The sequence below is a fragment of the Protopterus annectens genome, chromosome 12.part0 (assembly GCF_019279795.1).
Source record: "Protopterus annectens isolate FY-2018-M chromosome 12.part0, PAN1.0, whole genome shotgun sequence".
In the NCBI taxonomy this organism is placed as follows: Eukaryota; Metazoa; Chordata; order Ceratodontiformes; family Protopteridae; genus Protopterus; species Protopterus annectens.
This window is the reverse complement of record NC_056746.1, coordinates 875106145-875118173: the sequence shown is the minus strand read 5'-3', so window position 1 is coordinate 875118173 and position 12029 is coordinate 875106145.

Below are 12029 nucleotides of genomic sequence, written 5' to 3'. Positions count from 1 at the left end.
CAAAATGCCATTGATTTTAAAATCATTTTACTTTTATGAACATCAGTCTATAATTGCTTGAGATAGTCAGAAATGAGTATGCATATGCTATGTATGCAAACTGTATATATATTTGCTCAAATAGTTCTAGCAACATTGCATTAGCCAATTTTTCACTCAACAGATATGTCTCTGGGTTCAAATCCAAGCAGCAATTTGTCAGTATTATTTAAACATTTATTATTCTGCAATCAATAACTTAGAGTAACAGTTTCATCTTTTTGCATAGACATTTTATGACTTGCGATGCATTAAGCATATTAGTAATAGTCACCACATTTGTATAATGTTTATAATATTGATGAGATTAATGTGTACTTTAACACACAAATAATGGCTTCACATTCATATGTGGATGCAACAAATCTAAATAGTTATGTGGGAATATCCATGGACTGAGATATATTACCATTACACGAATTTCATGATATTTTTCAGTGTTGTATCTCCCTCACCCTATATCTTTCTCTTTTTTCTCTAATAACATTTGGACTGTAATCTCTGTTGCAACATGAATGACCACCAACACTACACTACACCAGTGACTAGTGGAGCTACACTAGTCACAGGCGCTCAAATCACCATTCCTCCAGAGTTGGCTGCAGCAGTACCACAACAGGTAGTACAAAGACCCAAAGCTTCTGGATCACAACCCGACAGTGTTGCTTCAACAACTCTTACATAATCTGCTTCATAGGTTCATAGGTTCATAGGTTGGTACTAGGCAATTGGCCCTAGGGCCTATACAAGCCTAGCCATAACAATTCCCTGGATATTTCTTCCCACACTATTTACTTCCCTGAACCCCTCTCTACCAGGGTGACTGACATGATCCCCGGGGTGAATTTCCTTTCTCCCATCCAATCATCAAGGTTCCTTTTGAAGAGGGCCAAAGAGGCACTCTGCTTGGCATGTATGGGCAGTCTATTCCAGAGTCTGGGGAGTCTCTGGGTCAGGAACCTATCCCTACAGCATGTTTTGTTTATTGTAATGACAAAGTTTAGATCCCTGGAGTGTGTGGGTCTGAGGGATTGGGATTTCTTTAAGTGTAGCATGTCCAACAGCTCTGGGTTTGACATGGCCTTGTATGTTAAGCAGAGATTGCATCAGATGAGATGATATGTGACAGAGTATAGCTTGAGATTTTAAAGGCGGTCAGCATAGGGCATCTGCTTTAGGCCTGTGATTCTTTTAGTGAGGTATTTCTGCAGCATTTCCAGTTGTTGCAGATATCTTGAGAGGTACATACCAAATGGGACGTTGTATTCTATAATGGGTCTAATGAGGGATGAGTACAGTGGGACAATGACCTCCTTTTTTTCTGGATGAAAAGCCCTTAGTGATGAGGTGTGCCACATAGAAGGATTTCCTGACTGTTGTGGCGATGTTATTGAAGGTGAGACCACTGTCCATCTGTGTCCCTAAGTCTCTTATCATACTTTCAGTGTTTAGTGTACTGCCACCTATGTGGTAATTCATGGGTACATGTTTTTTTCCCAAAGGGGATAACTATACATTTCTTGATATTGAGCTTGAGCCCATGGCTCTGGCACCAAGCATCTGTTTCTGTAAGGCCCTTTTGTAGAGTATCCACATCATTTGGGGATTCAATAATGGCTCCCTGTTTGCAGTCATCTGCAAACTTTGTTAGCCAGAGTCCCTTAGTGTTGGCCTGTACTTCAGAGAAGTAGATGCCAAACAAGAGAGGTCCCAGAACTGAACCCTGAGGTACTCCACTTGTCACTTGTCTTGAGCTAGATTTGGAGTCAGCTATTTTTACAGTGTGGGTTCTGTCAGTAGGCCAGTTGGCAACCCATCGAGTGACGTAGGGATTAATGCCCAGCTTAGTAAGTTTATCTATGATTCCAGAGTGGGGGATGGTGTCAAAGGCCTTGGCGAGGTCCAGATAGATTGTGTGGACTGCCTTACCCTTGTCCATGGCTCTGGACTGATTAGAAGAAGTCAATCAGGTTCAGGAGACAAGATCAGCCCTTCACGAACATATGCTTTACATAACTCTGCCCTGGTGGCTGCTTCAGTGGTACCCACCAGGAGTAATGCCAGAGGAGGTGGCAACTATGTCACTTGTCAATAGCTGACAAGGATGGTGGTGGACATAATGGAGATGGGCATTGGTGCCCACTTCAGCAAATTGGAATGAATCCTGCATCAAGTAGCCAAATCAGTATTCCATCTGGCAGTGCCTAAGGGGTCTGGGACAGCAGACAGTGATGATAGTTCAGAAGAAGAGGACTAGATTCCCAATGTATCCTATATCTATTCCTCAATCACAGTGTTTCCCAACCTTTGTGTCTATCACCATTCCTGTCTTGTATGTCCTGTATTTCTGCACCTCCCACCTACCCTACCCTACTTACCTACCTATTCTCCTTATTCCTAAATACCTTTCCCAACATTCCTCTCTCTCAAAAAAAAAAAAAAAAAAGAAAAGAAAAGCGGACAGTTCCCATAAAAAGTGTACCCCATATATAGCTCTCCACATCACATATGTGTATGTGTGACTTACCTTATTTGGTCAAATTGACCACACAGCATTATTAAATCGTCACATATCACTGATACTGTATTTATCAAAATTCCTCAACTTCTTTGTACAACTATACTGTTAGCTTGTGAAGAAGTGGATAGTTGTGGTGCTCTCCCACTACCATCCTGCATATTCCCTTATTCTTTCCCTCAAGTTTCTTACCCTCTGCCCCCACCCCCTCATTTTCACTATTGTCCTATCAACTGCTTTTCTCACCTTTCATCTGGTGAAAAAATAGATTCACATTCACACTCATAGCCAGAAATGACCTATAAACCAAGCTCTCTATTTCTGTACTCAGCAGTTGTGTGACATTTGTCATTGCACACCAGTGCTAAGTGATGGAAAATGACATTTCACATCCTATGGCAAAAACTGAAGATTTTACTTTCATCCTCATGAATACAGTGCACCTTACACTACTGTGTTTAACCCTTCTGTGTGACAGAAAACAATATTGATAGCACTATAAGAAGGCAGTTATTCTTATATGTATGCCATGCTCCATGGATTATTGTCTACCATATGGTATGTTTCAATTCTATTACTGCTATAAAGTTTGATACGTACATAGTCCTTAGTTTCTTACTTTTCTCATTGTGCCTTCAAATGACCGGAGTTCCGCTGTGGCAACCCCTAACTGGGAAAAGCCGAAAGATACAACAACAACAACTGCTATAAAGTTTGATACACACATAGTCCTTAGTTTCTTACTTTTCTCATTATGCTTTCAAATGTATAAGTTTTACAAGCTGAAATATGACTTGTCTCTTTTAATTTCTCCAAATCTTTTGGGTTTCTAATACCAAGACAGGAATGGAGCCCATTCCTAAGTCAAAGTATGATTAAAGTTAATGAAATTTGTGTTGTTTCAATCTTGATGTTAGCCAGAAGTGATCTTCGTAGCACCCACAATGTTGAACTGTTGGTAATGGATGATCCTATGTAATGTAGACCATCATTTTCTATGATGCTTTCTGGCTCATGTTTCCAGTGTTTTCAGCCACTTCAATACCATAATGTTTGTACAATCCCCAGTGCAACAGTCTTGTCACATTATTATGCCTTTCAGTATACAGTCCTTCTGCCATTAGCATGTTACAACCAGCAACAAGGTGTGCAACTGTTTCCATGCTGTTTTTATTTCTCCGACATGTTCAATGGACTTTGTAAACCAGTGTGTACACAGCCCACTATCTTGTGCCACCAATATTAACCTTTCATCTCTTGGTTTGAATTCTCCTCTCCTTAACCATTCCTGCGTTCATTCCTGACCAACATAAGGTTCTTCCAGAGGTTTTCTATACTTGCAATATACTTATGCATTTTCCACATTTCTTGCCTTCTTATCTGGTCCCTCACCTTACATTATTTTTTGTTTTCTTGCACATTCAGTTGCTGCCTGATTTTTATCTACTTGTGGTTTGATTTCCATTCCTGCTTGATGCCGATATGCTTCTGCTAGACTAAGCAGGGAAGTCATCTTAGATTTATTCCCCTCATGCTTCAAAACTTTCACTATGTTTGGGTCTTGTGAGGTCAACAGATATGTGTGCAGTCTCACGATTGCAGATCTGTACATGTAATCAGTTTCAAGGAAGCCCATCCCTCCTTCAGAACGGGGAATATATAATCTTGGTATGCACTGATTTTTATAAATCATTTGGTGAGCATAAAGCATCCTTCTTGTTTTCCTATCTAATCTGCCCAACACATTTTGGGGCCAATGAAAAAAACTCCAGAGACACACCACAATGAATGGAGCCCACCTGATGAAAACCTTTTTATTCACACAAAGAGCACAGAACAATGGCCAGTGTGTGAATAAAAAGTTTTTTCGTCAGGTTAGCCCCGTTTGTCGTGGTGTGCCTGTGGAGTTTTTTCATTGGATTTGCTCTTTTGCTTATCAGGGGCACTTTATCCAGAGCTGTGTTCTGTTTGCCTTGTCATTTTGGGGCTAGACAATCACCCCAAAATTGTAAGGACAGGAAGAGCAAATTGGTTTATAGCTTGGATTTGGTTCCTAGATGTCAATGCTGTTTTCAGGATTAATTTAAGTCTTCTAAAGTATTCTTTACTAAGTTTTATTTGCATTTGTTGATGTTGTATTATTGATCCTTCATCAATTCTCAAATATGTATACACTCCCTCTTGCTCAAATTCTTTTCTGTCACATTTTTGTCCCAAACTAATGTTTTCTTGGTGCTGCAGTTTTCCTGTTTTAAAGGTTGCTTTTGCACACTTATCAAGACCAAATGACATCTTTATATCATCTGAAAAAGTTTTGACATCTTGCAGTTGTGCTTTCAGTTCCTCTTCTGATGAGCTATACAGTTTTAAATAATCGACAAAGAGAAGATAAGAAGTCTCTACTCTTTGTAAGCTGTTAAGTAGACAGCTTAATGGGTTAAGGGCAAGGAAGAATAGCAGCGGTGACAGAGAGTCACCCTGGAATATCCCCCTTTTTAATTTTTATCCCTGGAATAATAATTTGTCCTTTATCATGACTTCATTGCAAAGTGGTCTGCAACTGTTTCATAGTCACTGTAATGTAGTCGATCAATGTAGAGTGTATCTTATACATTTTTAAGCACTCTTTTATCCATGAATGTGGGATACTATTAAATGCTTTTTTGTAGTCAATCCATGCCATACTTAAATTCTTCCCCTTTTTACAATTCTCCACAATGACTTTATTTAACAACAAATGATCCTTTGTTCCAAATGACTTTCTTTTTTTGCCTTTTTATTCTATTGCCGTAATTGAGTTTTCTTCTAAATGACTATAAACTCTATGTCGTCGGAAGGCAAGTTATTGGTCTATAATTTTTAGGGTAGCTTGCAGGTTCACTCTTAAGTAGGAGTATTGTCTTTCCTGTTGTCAGCCAGGTTAGTGTCTGTTTGGCGTGGGTATATAAATAGTTCTTACTCATAGCTAAATCTTCATGCAAACATGTTAATACTTTTAACCAGAAGTTAGGTACTGCATGTGGGCCTGGGGTTTTCCAATTAGTGGCTTTCTTTAACTTTGTTTCAGTCTCTCTGGCTGTTACTTCATCCCATTTCACATGCTGAACCTTTAAACTTCTTATTCGTTCTTTTACTTCTTTTATCCATTTAGTATCTTTGTTATGTTCCACAGGATCTTGATAGATACTTCTCCAAAATCTATTTCTTCTTTTTTTTTGGTGGTCTTTCAATTCCTTCTACCTTATTTCTCAATGTTCTATAAAACTATTTTTGGGTCATCAATAAATTGCTTATTTTGTACTTTTCCTTTATATTTATCTGTGTTATCTTCTAAGTTTTTTCACTTGTGCTGAGATTTTTAGTTTATTTGTAATAGTGTATGATAGATCCTGACCTGTTGTAATACTGCTCACTGCTTTTATCACATCTAGCTGTCAAAGTATTTTGGTTGATGTGTTCCCTCTTCTACAGTCTTCTAACAGTGACACTTCTTGTCTTAATTGCTTTATATTTTTCTCTGTTCAATACTCCCATGATGGTATTCGATTTCTCCCCTTCCTTTCCATCACTATCCTGTGTTCTTGTAGTAGAACTTTATGAGTTATTAATTTAGCTTCAAAGTAATTTATCCTGTTTACTTCTGTTATATCGCATGGATCTCTATAGACAGTCTTAATTACTGTGTTCATTTGTTTTATCAAACGTCTGACTTTTTGGGTTTTATTGACCTTCTGCAGTCTATTTCTTTCACTGATCTTAATATGTCTATCGATCTCTATTATTCAAGCAACTCTTCTGTTAGCTCATTTTCATCTAAACTATGGTCACATTTTTTGTTTTCCATTTCATGCAGGCATTCCATAAAAAGTTCTATTGCATCTTCCTGTGGCGCATTCTCTTCAATTTCATCTGTGTCATCCGTTGCTCTGTCGTATGAGAATTCACTGGCCTATCACTTCCTTTGTGGTGTGCTCACATAATGCTCAAGTGCAGAGAGCCAGTATACAAGGATCATTAACATCTGCAAGAATGACTCTGATATGCATGAACAACTTGATAATATGGAAATGTTATTTCAGGAGAGAGGGTATACTGATACCATGACAAGGGCAATGAAGAGGTCGGCTTTAAACTTGTTAGGTTACAATGGACATAGACAACACACCATCCCTAGTGGACATAGGAAAGTTTGTAGCAATTACAGAGATAGTTCTGATCATGTCAAGGTAGCATTTACAACTAGATACACAAATGACAATAAGAAAATAGTTGAAGTTATAAAAAGGAATTGGGATGTTCTGACTATAGACCCCTCTATTTCTAGCTTGGTAGGAGAAACACCAAGGTTCAGATATAGGAACAGCAAGAACCTTAAAAGGTTGCTTTGTGTAGAAAGGACAAACACAGAACAAAAAGGGACACATAGGGAATTACCACGAGTAGGTACTTTCCCTTGCAATAGATGTAATATGTGCAGTTACATTGTTGATAGACAGTATTGTGCCCACCCTTTTCTGGAGTATACATTTACACCTAAATTTTATGTGACTTGTAACAGTATGAATGTTGTCTACTTGGCAACATGCACGAAATGCATGGTGTTTTATGTAGGTATGACATCCAGAAAGTTAAAAGACAGGATGTACAACCATATATATATGATATCAGGAAAATTAATCAACTCAATGCATTAGCCAAGCATATCGCAGTTTACACATATCATGCCTTTAAGTTTAGAGTTTTACAAATGGTTATTAATAATAAGTGGGGTAGTGATAGAATGAATTATTTGGAGTCAGTTGAATTATGTTGGATTTTTAGATTAAGAGCACATGTAGAACCAGGTCTGAATCAGTTTGTTAGTATTAAGTCTGCTTTAGCGGCACGCAGATAGATGTATGGCAGACAGCAGCATTTTAACCATGTTACTATGTGGTTTTTATACATAACATTACACTCATAGTTTATTGTGAGGTTTTTATTTTATTTTATTTTATTTCATTTTATTTTATCTTATGGTTATGTATGTACTTACCATTGATTTTTTATCATTGCTCAGGTAATTAGTATAGCAATATAACTTGATAAATTAATAGAAAAAGGGGTTCTTATCTTTTTATGATTGTGAACAAGTTTTAAATATGATGGGAAGACACTATATGAACGGAAAGATTCAGCAACTAGAAAGTCACAATGGGTTAACTAGTTTATTGATGGCTTTATTGACTATTTAAATGTGTTAATTAATTAATTCATGATGTAATGGGTGTATATATACATCTTGAAATTCAGTAGGTTTTGAAATCTGATGAAGCGTGCCTGGTAGCATGTGAAAGCGCTTATTATTTTTATATTTGTAATAAATTCTGTGCATGTTATACTTCGTGGTGGTCCTCTCTTGTTGTTTTTGGATATTTGGAGTTTTACTTCTTCAAGTGGACCTTTGGACGGCAGCAGTACTTTTATTTTCTATCTTTCAAACTACATTTTAGAGGATGCATGCACATTCAAAAATAATACTTAAGTCAGAGCTTGAAGTGTATGCTTTCTGACACCTGTAGTTTAAAATCTTGGCAGATGCAGTTAAAATGGAACTCTCTAGAATGCAGACTTAAATAAGTAGTAGTTCAAATCCAGCTGTTTTCAACTACTCTGCTTCTATAATAGATTATCAAAATCATGTAGAAATAGCTTCTTCAACAGGTATGATGTGGATAAATCAGCATAGACACTTACTTGGCTATAGCATTGTGATAGCTCATACATATTAGAGGAGATGTATGGCTTTGATCACACCACACAGGTCATCCTTTCAAGTGTGTACTTTTTGACTACTCTACTAATGATTTGCTCTCTGGCATCAGCAGTTAATATGCAGCTCTACAGAGTATGGACCTACAAAGGCAGGGATTTGAGTCTAGTAATTTATATGTGGAAAACAATAGTGATATGACTGGCTTACCCAACAGATGGTGATATGGCGCACTCACAAGGAAGGCATAACCATTGCAGCAGACTGCTTTGAGTGTGTACCTCATGACACTTCAGATACGATTCTTTCTGTGGCATCAATGATTGCTATACAGCTCTATGAACTCAGATAAGCACGTGTGTAAAACAGTGTTAGTCATGATATGCTTCACAAAAACTATTGATGTTTACAATTTGAGCTACTGTAAACATTTACAATTTGGGAGAGAAAGGCCAAGTTTTTGCAGTCCATTTAATGGCAGACATATGTATTCAAACACATTGTTCAGGTTATCATTTCAAGTGTGTGTGTTGTCTGACAACAGTGATGTGAAATTTTGTATGATGTTATCAGTTAGTGCACAGGTCAAGAGGAACTTGATGTAATTTGTACATGTTTGAATCCAGTGGTGTATGCCTTTTATTATTTTGTTGAAAATATAGTGGTTACAGACATGAATGGCTTATTCAACAGATCTTGATGTGTGTCATCCAGATAGTGGTCACAAAGTGCAATTTGGCCAGTGTTAGCATAGTATGTTCTGGTCTAGGGACGGGTAAGTGATGTTCATCCAGCAATTGCTATACTTTCTTATGAGCATATCCAGTATATCATTGGATTCAGTTGCAATATAGTTATTAAAGACAGTAAGTAATCGATATTGTGAAATAGTTATTGTCATTTGTTTTGCGACAAAAGCTTCTGAGAATTTTCCTCTGGCAGCATGGCTATGCTGAAGGCCATGCAATGGAGGTAGTGATAGATGTACAAAGAATACCAACACTGTTATAGGCTATTACACCTTTCGTGTGTAACTTCTAACAGTTTCTGCAGTTCATTCACTACTTGATGATACTGCCACACCTGTCTGTGAAGTATGTTGCAAGCTGTGATCCAGTTCTTACAATGTGTTACACAATGCTCAGCTGAAGAGACATTTTTGATTTATAACATGATAGTAAACTGTCTTCAGTGCTGTACTTTTTTCTTAGTGTACTATGATGCTTACATAGTCACAATTACATTACACTCCACTCACATATAAGTAAAGTGAAACAGTGCATGCAGCATTTGACATTACACAATACTGATATCAGGCACACGTTTAATGTGATTACTTCTCCTAGGGGCTAACTATCATGAGTACTCTTCCTTTCACACATACCCAATCATGTCCAAAGGCATACAGTGGCATTCAAACACACACAACAGGTGTTACTGGACTGCCTCCACATGACTTTTGTCTTCTAGGGTTTTCTTCTTGGTATATTTTTTATGACATGTCCCACATATCCTGTGTTTCTTTATCTCATCTGTTATATTTTAAATCTGTACCAATGCATTGCCACATAATCTTCTACTAATTTGTCTTTCAATTTGACAATCTTTTTTCTGTAGCAGATCTGTGTGGGTTACATTACATACTGACTTGTGATGTATTAACTATCTCAGTTCCTACCCTTCCCAACATGCATGTTGCCGCCACAGTTGTTATTTTTCCACTATAAATAATAATATGGTCAGCATGTCCAGGTGTTTCTTAATTGTCTCAGTCAGTCCACACTTGTATTTATTTGCGTTCACATTTTCCCTGTATTGGTACTACTATACATATAAGGCATGTGATTCTGTAAACTTGTGTAACTTGCATGTCTGTTTAAACAATACTCATTTTTTTTCATTTTAAACATTTACTGCCATGAGTTTTCTCTACCAATGTACATGACAATGCAAGTGAAGTTCCCACATGTGCACTAATTCTCCCATTGTCATTTACAGCTGTATCAACATTTCTTGTACACTTGTACCACAAGGCTGCCCTTATGTGTTGTTGTGCTGCGCATGTAAACTCATTTAGCAAACTCTGCTTTGTGTACATTCCTTTGTTTACATTGTACACACAAGCACTGCTGTACCTCAATGTGGCTGCTAGCAGTTGTGGGCTCCAGCAGGGGCTGCTTAACTTGTAGAGCAGTTTGCAGTCTTGCATATTTGATTAGCAATGCTGCTCATCCTGCACAGCTGGTGATTGTGTTCACTTTACCATGACAAGTACACACTGTTAATGAATCCATGGTTATGGCTCCATACCAGAGACAGCAGACTTTGCAATGAAACAAGTACTCTGCAAAGCATTTATGATATCAGCAAATGCCCAAGAAACCCAAAGTGTTATCAATGCTGGATATCAGATGAATATCAAGGAGAATGTTGCAGAATCAGGCAACACAGTGTAACACACATACCCCTGAAGTGGCACTATATAAAGTTGGGGAACACTGCCATTAACCAAAAAATATTATTAGAGAGCCTGGTCTTTCTTATGACTTCAAGGTGACTAGCAGTGCAGAGAGTCAGAAAGGGATTCAGTGGGATATTGAATTAAAGATGGAGAGAAGTCATTAGTGTGAGTCTGTGTGTGCGTGTGTGACAGACAGTGAGAAAGGGAGAGACACACACATGCACGTGTACACACACACACACACACACACACACACACACACACACACACACACACACACACACACACAGATAAAACTGCCAATGTATGAATTTCTGCTGAAATTGGGTCATATCCTGTTATGAAATTCATATTTTGGGAGAGGTCTCCAGAAGAGGCAACTAAAGGATGTAGAAGTTCTGTTTATATATATATATATATATGGGTGTGATATGGTTTGTCACTGCACACATTTTATTACATGCTGAAATGTTGGTAATTTTCATTGGTAGCACAGTTGGTAAAACTATGTAAATATCAAACTTCAGTAGATCGACCATGACATAATTCAAGGGGTTTCCCCTTTCTACCATGTAACCATAGAGGTGGTATATTTAATTTCCAGAAATATGGAATAGACACCCCCATGTTGGGATGTGTGGGGGGGACAAAGCTCCCATGTCAAACTCATTTTTGTTTTAGATTTGGTGATCACAAATGGAACCTATTTTTTTACATATGCAATGACTTTTTTTAGATGATTTAGGTGGCAATAAATGGTAATCACTGATGAGTTTGTTTGATGATTTGTGTTATTAACAAATGCATCAGTGATTATTCAATGCATACCCATACACACACTCACATATAAATATATACATACATATATATATATATATATATATGTGTGTGTGTGTGTGTGTGTGCGTGTGTGCGTGTGTATATAGTGTGGAGAAAATGGACTTCTATATAACACTCTGAAAAGTATGTATTAGAGCGTAGTCCATCTGTTTGAGGCCAGTAATCCTCTTTGTGAGGTATTTCTGTAGCCTTTCCAGTTGTTGCGGATGTCTTGTAAGGTACATACCAAAAGGGGCGTTGTACTCTATAATGGGTCTAATGAGGGATGAGTACCTTATGAGGAGAACATAAGATGAAACAAACATTTTAGTTATCAATGTAGAAAGAACAATATATATACAATAAAGCAGAAACTGTGAAATTCATGAAGAACATAAGGAAGTGTTTCTTGATAGAAACAGTGGTGAGCTTGTGGCATA